Source organism: Manis javanica, unplaced genomic scaffold (assembly GCF_040802235.1).
Source record: "Manis javanica isolate MJ-LG unplaced genomic scaffold, MJ_LKY HiC_scaffold_25, whole genome shotgun sequence".
In the NCBI taxonomy this organism is placed as follows: Eukaryota; Metazoa; Chordata; class Mammalia; order Pholidota; family Manidae; genus Manis; species Manis javanica.
Window position 1 is genome coordinate 172300 of NW_027332171.1, and position 12014 is coordinate 184313.

Here is a 12014-nt window from a genome sequence, read left to right on the forward strand (position 1 = left end):
TCTGGGCAAGGCTTTGTCCTTTGGCCCTGCTGAATTTGGTCTGATCTCTCTGGGGACCTGGCTCTCCTACTTCAGTATTTGCTCCCCTCTTCCTTTGCACGTGTGAACAGCTGCTTATGGGTACCTGGAATCAGGCTCTATTGAAACCATGTAGCCAGAGAAGGGTTATCTCATCAGTTCTTGTCTGAGTGCTTATCATGGAGGTTATCTTTTCTCTCTGTTCCTGACAGCCTGCAGTGAGTTTCAGATCCTCAAGGGGAGGGAGCAGGGACCTCAGCAGAGGGGTCAGGGTGAGGGCAGAGTGGAACCTGGGGTCCCTGGTGTGGGGCCTCCTAGCTGTCCCCATATAGCACTGCCAAGCTGGCTGGAGTGGGAAGGGACCTCTGTCCAAAGCCCTTGTGCACCTGCATGGCTTATCTCCTGATTCCCTCATAGCACCTGTCGGTTTAGCTGAGACAGGAAGGGGCAGACTTGCTCCCACTGGAAGACGAGACCTCGTTCCTCTCCCCTGAGCCCTCCCCAGCCTTCCCAGCGTGTTTCCCCTGCCCCGGTTGGGCTGAGGAAGGGGTGTGGGTGGGCTGGGGAATGAACACCTGTGCCAGGTGTAAGGTAGTTACTCCAAGAAAGGGGGCATGGCAGCTCACACCCACCTCACCCACCCCTTAGTGTGTCCCACAGCAACATTTCTCAAACTCAGGTAAGCATCAGAATCATGTGGAGGGCATATTAAAACAGATTTCTGGGCTCTAAATCCGGAAACTATGATTCAGTCAGTCTGCATGGGCCTGGGATCCTGCATTTCTACATGCTCCCAAGTGGCGCTGTGGCTGGCCAGGACCACACTTTGAGGAGCAGAGTCCGGCGCGAGGGAGTCAGTGATGCACGCAGTGAGGTCTGCTCCACCTTCCCCCAGACAGGGCTGAGTTCACTGCCATCCCATCCTCTCCTTATTCACCAGACACTTATTGACTGTTAGTCTCTGAGAGGCACTGGGAGCACAGCAGGGACAGGGCAATTGTGGTCCGTGCCTTCTCTGGGCACAGATACTAACCCTTGAATTTCAAAACTATCCTTTGAGGAAGGCTGAGCAGGGTTGTTTTTCCTCTTACAGATGAGGACATAGCATCACAGGGAGGTCTGCGACTTGATGAAAACCACACACATGTGAAGTGACAGAACTTGAACTCAGGACTCAGCTCATCCTGGCAGTGAGCCCTCTCAGCTTCATGGTGTTGGATGTGGCTGGTAGAGCTACAGACCCTGGACACGTGTCAGTGGGTGACAGCTGGGGGCTTCATCCTTGACAGAGACAGGCACACACACACACACACACACACACACACACACACACACACACACACTACTCTCAGTTCCCAAGACACACACACACACACACACACACACACACACACACACACTACTCTCAGTTCCCAAGACACACACACACACACACACACACACACACACACACACTACTCTCAGTTCCCAAGACACACACACACACACACACACACACTACTCTCAGTTCCCAAGACACACACACACACACACACACACACACACACACACTACTCTCAGTTCCCAAGACCTAGAAAAACTACAGAGCTTCACAGGGAATCACTTCCTCTCTGCTCGCCCACTCTCTCCTCTCATTTCCACCAACATCTGGCTCCTCTCCAGCTCTGGCTCTTGCTCGGTGCCCTGGCTGCCCCAGTGAGGTCGGCTCCCCCCACCAACGTGGTGGCCTCATCTCCATGGCAACCCCCGACACCTTGCCTTGGTGTCCAGGGAGCAAATTACGAAGCCCCGTTTCCTGCCTGAAGCTCCCTGGTTAGAGGGTGGGAATCTGCTGGTCCTGCTGCAGGGAAATCTCTGCTGTCTCTGCCTCTGCACACCCGGCGATGGGTGAAACCAGCCGCAGATCTGCCTGAGCTGACGCCGTGAATGCAGGACTGAGAGATAAGGTTTCCCTGAGTCAACAGTTTTGCTTCTCTTTTCTTCTCACAGAGCTTCCGACCCTCAAGCTCTCCACATGCAGGACGGAGCAGCTGCCCCGAGTCCACAGAATCAGCCCCGCCCATTCTTTCGGATCTCACACCCGAGGCTTGTTCTGCGGAAGGACTGTTGCAGAAACAAAAAGATCATTTCCTCCAGAGAGGTTCCTTCAGATGTTTACAGACTTAAAAGCATTTTGTTTATGGTAAATTTTAAGGATGATATTGGTGAGAAGACATTCTATTGCAGTGGATTAAAAAACCACCAAAACATACTCATTCCATGGGAAGTTTGGATGACAGGGATTCTGTCCAGACTGGCTCCCAAGCATGTAGAGCGTTTGCAGGAATTATCTCATCTAATGCTCATGGCAGCCCCAGAGGCAGTTGTTACTTGTGCCTTGTTTTTTGGAGATGAAGGAACTTGTCCAGGAGCAGACAACTGGGAAAAGGCAGAGAAAATATTTGAACCCAGGACTCTGCCTTCAACGTGTATGCACCTTCCCCCGCCCCCGCCTCTGTGGCTTAAGGCATTCCACCTAAATCAGGAATAAGTAATTCATTTAGCCTACTTTCTATTCTTTAGAAATAAGCCCCAAGGCAGAAATTTCAGGTCACTAAGAAACTATGCCTCCCATACAAAGCAGGGGCTGGCCATCAAAGGGTTATCCTGCTGCTCTTTTATCTTCTGTTCAAAATGAAATGTTATATAACATGCAGATATTATCACTCTCTGCTTGCTGGTTTCAGCTCTCTGCCTGTGAGGTGGCTGTGGGTAGATCTAGATACTGTGCTGTTTTTTGGAAATAAGATACAGAAGGTGTAGGAGATTGCATTTTCTAAAGTTGGCTGCAATGGTTATCTCCCATCCACCTGCTCTTCCTCCAACGTGAGCTTGACACCCCTTCCCTTGCAGTGGGGTCTGTGTTCCCTCCACCCCCGAAGCTGGGTGGGCCTTTGTGGTCGCCTTGGCTGAAAGAGTATAGCAGAACTGTTGCCATGTGGCTTCTGAGGCCAGAACATAAGAATACTATGGGTTTCTGCCTGCCTTTCACGGGCTGCTCACTCTTGGAGCTTGGCCACCATGTTGTGAGGAAGCCCAAATCACCCACATGGAGACCACATGGAGTAGCCATTAAAGGTGCTCCCGCTGACAGCCCAGCTGAGGCATCGGCTGGCAACAAGAGCATCTGCCAGCATGAGCAAGGATGCTTCCAGCTAATGCTACCCCCACCACTTGTCAGGCATTTCCGACTTTGAAACTTCCAAGCACAAATCATGGAGTACAGACAACCTCTCCCCATTATGCCCTGTCTAAGTTCGGCACCGCAGAACCTGTGAGCAAAATAAAATGGTTATTTTACACCACCAAGTTTTGAGGTTGTTAGTTACAGTTCTACAGGAAGAGTAACTGAAACAGAAGGCATTTGCTGACATTCACGAGTCTGTTTCAAAGGGTAAGTATTGTGGCCTTTTTTGCATCCTCTCTGGGGGCAGATGCGATTGGCAGGGATGGTGGCCAATGACAGCCCCGTGACTTCATGAAAGGCACATGGATGGGCAAACCCTTACTTGTTCTTTGATCATAATATATTAATATATTTTATTTGGTTACTTGTTTATTACTTCCTGCTGACTAAAATGGCAGTTCCCAATGGACAGGATATTTTCCCTGTTTGGTTTGTACTGTATTCCCAGAGTCCAGACTAGTACTTGGTGCTCAATAGTTGCCTAATAAATGATTATTGAGTGAGTGAATGAAGAGGAAACATCGAGTGGGTGCAGTTTTTGACACTGATTTCTCAAGAGAAGTTTGTTACCATTTCTGTGTTTAGGTATTGCGATAATGTAAAATTATTTTCATAATTGGCAATGGCAAGCTCACTTTTGTGGTGGGAATTCTCTGAGAATCATAGCAGAGAATAGAATAGAAAAGAGAATAATAGTTAAAGAATAGTTTAAAAAGTTAGGAGTTCATAGTTAAGACTAGTTAAGGGTCCCAAACTTTTCTTGAGATGAAAAAAAAAGCATCATTAAATATACCGTGAGTGGTAGGGGAAGTTCAGTCTATACCAACGAGTTTGTTCAAGGAATGTGTTTCTGAACACCCTCTCAGAGGCTCTCAGATCAGTCAACAAATAAGAATACATTCAAGCAGCCTTTCTCTGTTGTCTGGGGGTGTGCTGGGTGTCATGGGGACCACGGACTAGACTGGAACACTGCCCTTAATCTATGTCGGGTTTGAGTGTTTAAGTCAGCCTGCCTAGTAAGACAGGCAAGGCCCAGGGGTCAGACCAAATGGGTTTCAGCAGCCGAGTTCCTGAGAGGGAGGGAACGTGAGAGAGGACTTCTCGGCAGGTGCAGTGGGCAGCTGCCCCAGGCACTGGCTCAGAGGGACCCTGACCACCACGGCCGTTTCTCAGAACCTGTTAGCTCAGGCTTCCACCTGTAGAGTCTCCCCGAGCTGGTGGAAAGGAAACTGGTGCTTCTTTTGCCAAAATAAATACTCTTAACCAGGTCATCAGCAAGTGCGTTTTCTCCTCAGCACTGGCCCCAGTCCGTGGGTATTTTTGCGGTGTGCATTGCCGATGGCCGTGTCTGCTGGCCTGTCTGGCCCTGAGACCAGCCAGCTGGCAGTCCGTGGTGGGTGGCCAGGCAGCCCAGATTCTGAAACCAAATAGGCTGTTTACAGAGAGTAAGTGGTGAACATCTAAAAACAAGTGGTAACCATATTTACAGTGAGACTGTTAGGATCCCCCAGCGTGTCACCTCTGCCATTTGTAACTGAGTGAGTAATGTACCAGGTTTTGAGAGCAGAACCAGTAGGGAAAAGACAATTTCAAATAAACTGTGGTTCTATTTTGTGCACGTAATACATCTCCATACTGACCATAAAGGAAAAGGGTTGTGGTTTTTATTAATGAGAAAAGGATTCCTTCCCGTCCTTACAAAGGTAACATTAAAACATACTGGAAGATGATTAATTCAAAGCCAAATTTTTAGTCTGCCCTACATGCCCAAGTGTTTCTGATCTGGCCACACGGTCCTGTTGGTGAGGTGGTTAATAATACATGTGGAATAATTTAAGAACCTTCCAGAGGCCATGATTAGTGCCTGTAGTCAGGGTGACCACCCCTGGAAGGGTGGGTGTCAGTGGTGTGTCTGTCTTGACTTTCCTGGCTGTTCCGTCCCTGACCAGTTCTGCTCCATTCTGTAAAGAATCATCTTTCTGGGGGGAGCCTTCAGCAGAGGTGACCCCACTGGGACCAGCGACCTCAGCAGGTGCTCAAGTTCAGTGCTTGGTGCCACACCACCACCTGGTGGCCTTTTGGCACATGCCTCGGGCTTTCTGTCTGTCGAGAGTGACTTCCCCATCCCCTACCATCATGGCCCCATGATGTGTCATCCAAATGGGAGCTTTGGTCTAGGTGGGGCACCTGGACGGCAGGTGCAGACTAGATCTAGGACATATGGTCACTCTACTGTGGACCCCCCGGGAGCTGGGGTGCATGCTGCAATCTGTGTCACGTGACTGAGATGTGTACAGGAAGCGATGCTCTTCTGAGTGTCTGTCAGTAAATCAATAGGGCTCTATCTCCTCCAGGGTGAGGTATCTGGCTCTGGAGTCAGACAGGCTTAGCTGTGTGTTTGGGGGTAGTCACTTTACCTCTCTGAGCCTTAGTTTCCTTATATGAAATGGCGTGAACGTTGGCACCTATGTCAGTGTGGGGTGAGGACAGACTGAGCTGCCAGTGTGAAGACCTCTGACGGGCTGGCACACAGTGCTGGTGCACGATGCCCCAGCCTTGGCAGTGACATCATCAGTCCCTGGATCCATTAGAAGTTGCTGACATCACACACATACACACAAGTGCATTCACTCACACGGGTGTACTTTTCAGATACAAAATAGTGAGCTGAACAAACCCTGGGTCTGTTTTATGGAAGGATTTGGGGTGTGAATCTTTAGGGTAAGACCTAGCCTCCACCTCTTCTGCAGGGACAGGACTTTGGGGGTGCCCAAAGCTTCCCCTCGGGGATCTGCTGGGAGATGAGGGGTCCCTGTGGCCTGCAGGCCACAGTGGTGGTGGGCTGGCCTGGTGTCCTGACACATAGGGGATGAGCTGGTGAAGCCCCTTGCCAAGGTGAGCTGTTGTAACCATCCTCTACAGTGGACGCTAAGCTACAGGTGTCAGCCAGGACCCAGAGGTGCCACCCAGGAGGCGTCACCCCGCCCCCATCCTCCCCCTGGCTTCTGCTGCCCTCACCCTGAGGCCTGCCACTCATCCCAGGTCAGTGTTCCATTGGCACAGAGCTTTCAGCTTTAACACGTCTTCCTTCCCGCCCCCTCCCTGTGCTCACGGGGCCCTCAGAGAAGCATCTCCCCGCATAGATCCAGTGGGGCTCATGTGGCCACGGCACAACTGAGTGCAGGAGGGCAGGCTTCTGCCCCTGGCCCACCCTGCTGCTCTTGTCCCTCGGTTTGTGTACTCCGGGGCCGAGCTAGGTCACTCCTGAGCTGTCCCACAGAGACCTTGCAGACCCACTCACTGGGCAGGTGAGGCAGAAGGTGGCTTGGAAGCCCAGGAAGGGGGCGAGGAAGCGTTGCCCAGCTCCAGGCTGGAGAAGAGCAGCCGCAGCACTGAGAGGCCCTTGGGGGCACCTGCAAAGCCAGCAGCAGGAAGCACCCATTCTGTATCTGCGTTGGGAGTGGGAGAGGCCACCCTTGGTCCTGGGCATCAGCCAGCAGATCTGACCAGGGAAGGGTGCACCGTGTGCCAGGCACTGGGCTGAAGCCTGGTGCAGAGCCAGATCACCGACGAGGATCTGTCAGGGAGGCGTGAGGCATCTGTCTTCCACGGAGCACCTGCTCTGTGCTCATTTAAATCCCAGTGACTTTATTAGGTAATGTTGTTATTTAAGAACCTTCCGGAGGCCATGATTGGTGCCTGCAGTCAAGGTGACCACCCCTTGGAAGGGTGGGTGTCAGTGGTGTGTCTGTCTTGACTTTCCTGGCTGTTCTGTCCCTGACCGGTTCTGTCCAGTTCCAAATCCCGTGTGAGCAGGTTTTCAGCCAGACTGACTTCAACAGCAAAAAGTGCAGCGGGAAAAGGAAAATACACAGAGAGTGGGGAATATTTGGCATTAAGTGACCAGGGACCTCAACAAGGAAGCTGAGCAGCGGGCGGGAGATGAGGCGGTGGAGACAGTAAGAGATGTTTGGCTGTGAAGGGAGAGGGGGCCAGACAGAGCTGCAGGGTCTCAGAGTGGACCTCGTGGAGCCAGAGTGGGCGGGAGGAGCTCTAGGGGGAAGTCTTCTGCTGGGAAGGACAGCAGGGACACAGCCTTGGGAGGATTCTGGTGTGTGTGGGGGCACAGGCAGGAAGTCGCGTCTCGGGGCTCCCGGGTGCCCAGGGTGTGGGGGAAGGTCTGGGAGCATGAGTGCAGGGCTGCTGAGGCGGTCAGGACAGGGCGGCAGGGGCCTGCGGCTTCCTCCTCCCGCAGCGCGGACTGTGCCGGACCTCCTGGGGAGAGCACTGCCTCCTTGCAGGCTGTCCCCAGGCCACAGGCAGGTGGGACTCCTGCCCACAGCGTCCCCCCCCTCCATTCTTGCCAAACCTAGGGGCTGCGGTAGTGACCCCACGGTGTACTCATGGGCCGTCCCGCAGGTCTGACCTGGGCCCCAGCTGAGAAGATGAGACTCATGGAGGCAGCTGGTGCCTTCGGCCTCCGGGTCCCACCCCTCTCTGCTGGCCCTGTGTTCCAGGGAGGGCGCCTGTGGATAAAATGAGAGTTCCTGTGGCGAGGATTCTCACCTGGCCCTGGTTGACTAGCTCACTGCACACCTGTGGGCAATACATGGCTGTTGACTCTATAAAAAGAGCTGTGCCCAGTGCTCTGGGCATGACACAGTGGCAGGGCTGCAAGGCTGCAGAAGAGCAGAGGCTGGAGTGGTGGCAGCACCGAGGACAGAGGCCCAGAGGACGGCTGTGTGGGACGACTGTGCAGAGAGGCCTAGAGGATGGCTGTGTGGACAGAGGGGCCCAGAGGCAGACACTGGCCTGCTGCATGCAGGCAGACTTGCTCTGAGTGAACGGGATTTTAGTGACTGACCTGCCACTGTGAGAATAAAGTTGGGTATAACCCTTTCACCCCAAGAACGTTCTGCTGTCATTTTCTTTGGTCACATTCAATCCATAGCAAACTTGCCCAGGGCTGAAACCCATTGGCAAGACAGCACCCTCCGCAGGCGGCAACGGACTGGTGCCTTTCACTCCATGCAAGCGTTCTTTGCACCGGTCAGTGCAAAAAAGGGGGTGTTGCGAGAAGCGCCCCTGCAGACAGGTCTGTGGGGAGTTCTGCCTCAGGGACTCTACAGGTGTGTGGCCTTGAGCTGATTGATAAAGCAATTCAACCCTATTCTCCAGTTCTGCCTTGGTAAGTGGGGGATTAATAAAACATCCCCGGGGAATTGTTTCCAGGATTAGATGGTGCCCCAAGGGCAGGCGCTAGTTCTCTGGCCCTTTTACTTTGTCCACTGGGGCCCAAGACACTCTACCTGGGGGCACCCCGGCTGGTGGCCAGCACCACCCCAGCATCCTCCCGAGGCCCCACCCAGCGGGCTGCCCCGGCTCTGCCCTGTACTGATCTTCATTTGCAGGGGGACCGAGCACCTGTCACTCCTCAGCCAGCAGGGGAGTCGGCTGGCCCCACACGCTCTGAGTCCCCCACTTCCTTCATGAGCTTCTGATCTGGGAAGGACCGCTGAGCTGCCCTGGGGGATGGGAACCAGTTACTCGAGGTGAGAGAGATGCCTCTGCTCTGACTGTCCGTCCAAGGGGCCACACCCGCCAAGAGCTGCTGCTGAACAGCCAGGACAGGTCAGCTCTGCAGCCGGTGGGGCAGACAGCACACATGCGGCCAGTCTTTCCTCCTGTTCTGTGGCAGACGCTAATCGATCCTCACAACCCGCCAGAGTCGGTATCGATATAAAAGCTATTTGCCGTCTGTTTTGTGGGTTGAATTGTGTCCTCCCAGAAGAGATGATGAGTCCCAACCCCTGGTCCTACGAATGGGACTGATTTGGAAATAGGGTCTTTGCTGATGTAAATCAGGCTAAAATGAGGTCACACTGGGTTAGGGTGGGCCCTTAGTCCTGTGGGACTGGTGTCTTTATCGGAAGGGAAGAGACATACTGGGGGAACACCATGGACAACCGATGCAGAGGTTGAAGTGATGTGCCTTTATATAAGCTGAGGAACACCAGGAATGGCTGGCAACCCCCCGGAGGCTTGGATGAGGCAGGAGGAATCCTCCCCAGAGCCCTCGGAGAGGGCAGGATCCTGCCAACACCCTGAGCTGGCGTTTCTGGCCTCCAAAATTGTGAGACGGTGAATTTGTTGTTTTAAGTCCCCTGCCCTGGTTTGTGCTAATGCGTCCCAGCAGCCCTAGGAAATGAACAGACCATCCCAGTTCTCTAGATTCAAAACTGTGGGCCTGGTCAGTGTCACCTGGGGGGCAGGAGGGATTCCCCCATGCCGTGACCCCAGGGGTTGAGCAAGGTTAATGCCATGTGGGTCTGCATTCAGTCTACCGTGTTGGGGCGAGTTGGTGGTCGGGTGAGGCCGGGCTGGGTTGGAGGCGTGGAGGACTGGAGGGTCACCTGGTGCCCCGGGTGCGGGAGGCTCCCACAGGGAGGCGGACAGCCCGGAGTTCAGACCGCAGGTGGCTGGGTGTGCAGGCAAAGACCAGCTCCTTGCCTTCCCCACCATCCCGAGGAAAGGCTCCCCCAAGGATCCGTCTTCCTGTGAGATTTTCCAGGATGAGCTGTGCCCGGAGGCAGAGGCAATGGCCAAGAAACTGACCCCGGGAGCCGTGCAATGTGCTGCAACCACCAGCATTGGGGTGGCTGCTCCTGCCATGATGAGCTACACAGAGAGGGAGGCTTAACCACTCCAGGGAGCCCAGCGGGCTCCCCCTCGCAGTAAACCCCTCGCTCTGGACAGTGTGCTGGAAGGTTTGCTGTCTGCCCAGGATTTACCCTGAAGGTGGGCAGCTCATTGCAAGGTGGCAGCCTTCCAGGGACAAACAGAGAAGCACACAAGGTCCCCCCTGGGCTCTGCAGAGCTTGTGCAATGGAATTCCAGAAGGTGACCTCTAAGGGCTCCCAGGCACCTGGTCCAGCACGTCTCAAACTGTGTGGGCTAACACGGAGCCTGGGGCACTCATTACCATGCAGGTTGGTCCAGGCATCGGGGTGGGGGTGGGGGTAAGCTCCCAGGGGGTGCCAATGCCACAGGTTCATGGGCCCCACTTTGAGGAGTGAGGGATCAGTCTCTTAATTTGAAGATGAAGAAACAAAGGCGGGTTGTTTCCCTTGTCTCAGCAGGAGTGACAAGGCCTGGTTTAGAAATCAAGTCTGATGCAAAGCCCTGAGGCTCCAGTCCTGCTGCAGGGCCTTGCTTGCCGGCTTGCCTGCCATCATGTGGGGAATCGCGCAGGAGCCTTGCCTTCTTCCTTGGGTGAACCTTTGGGGTAGGGGCCCTTTCCTGCGCTCCCCTGCTGGCCCACCCCATGGTCAGGGGAGCAGCTGCATCTCGCTAGCTGGCTGCCCAGCACCCCAGCTCCCTCCCTTGGGCCTACCAACCCTGTGTGCTGTGTGACACAGAGTGGTCGGAGGCCTTCGCCTGGAGCTTGGAACAGCTCTACATCCCGCAACTTCACCCCTGGTTTCAGAGACTCAAACTCTCCCCCAAAGGCCCAGGGAAGGAGCAGAGTCCCCAGGTCCCCGTGGCTCACCCAGAGTCCATAGAAAGCCTGTCTCTGGGCCACCCTGGAGCTCAGGCCAGGAGAGATCCGGGAGATCTCAGGGCAAAAGAAGCCACCTTGTGGGTGCCACGTGTCCATCATGAGGAAATGGACAAAGATTGGGTGTTTGGGGGACCTAAAGGGATTCTGGTGAGGGTACACAATGAATAAGGAGTTGTAACTATCCTGGTCATCAGAGCGAGAAGTTGGAGAGTTACTCATTTTATTGATTGGAGGCTGTTCTTTTCTAATATAAACATCTAGGCCAAACATTTCCCTCTAAGCACTGCTTTAGCTGCATCTCACAGATTTTGATATGCTGCATTTTCATTCACTCTACTCATTTCATAGATGGGGAATTGTAGCTAGAGAAAAATGTTCCCTCCCCGTACCCTCCCCCTTGAAAAAATCACACAGCAGGCTGATAGCAGAGCAATGACAACTCTGTTTTTTCCCTTCTTCTCTGGGTGTTTTTGAAAGGAGTAGGAATGTTCTGGTGAGCTGCACCAGAGGTTCTGACATTTCATAAGAATTTCATTTAAAAAAATATATTTTTAACTATTTTTAAAAACTAGAATAAAATTGGGCACACTCAAGCATACACCAAGTCCCAGATTTTGACGATTGGCATCCACTAATGTGTTTATTTGGGCTGCTAGTTCATTCCATTTCTGCGCTGACTTTGACTTAAAATTTCTGCCCACTCTGTTTTGTTGAACAGCACCCTGAGATTGTCAGGCACGCTGGTCCAGGCTATTGTCATTCGCAATTATTTTCCGTTTGTGTCATCCCTTTCTCGGCCTGGCAATCAAATCACTAGAACTAAAGTCGCAGTCCACAGCACTCACTGCGTGCTCCCTGCCCTGGCCCCGTACCTTTGCTCTCTGAGCTCTCCTGAGCGCCGCCCTGAAGGCCGGGAGCAGGTCCCGGGACAGTCCGCGGCAGACAGACGACGAGGCAGAGCGGACTGCTCCTCCTGCTAGTGGGGTCAGAGTGACCTGCTTGAGAAGTGGACTCTGCCTTTCTCCCCTTATACTCTGGACTGTAGGCTCATTCTTTCTCCTTCCTGGAAAGGAAAAAAATCTTTGGAGGTTTGTCTCAGGTCTAGGTTCTGCTCAGCTGAGGGAGTGAAGAGAGAGCAGGGGACAGTGAGAGCCCTTTTGAGTTTCAAGGGCTGCCCTGAACATGATTCCTTGTTTGCAGAAGGTTTGA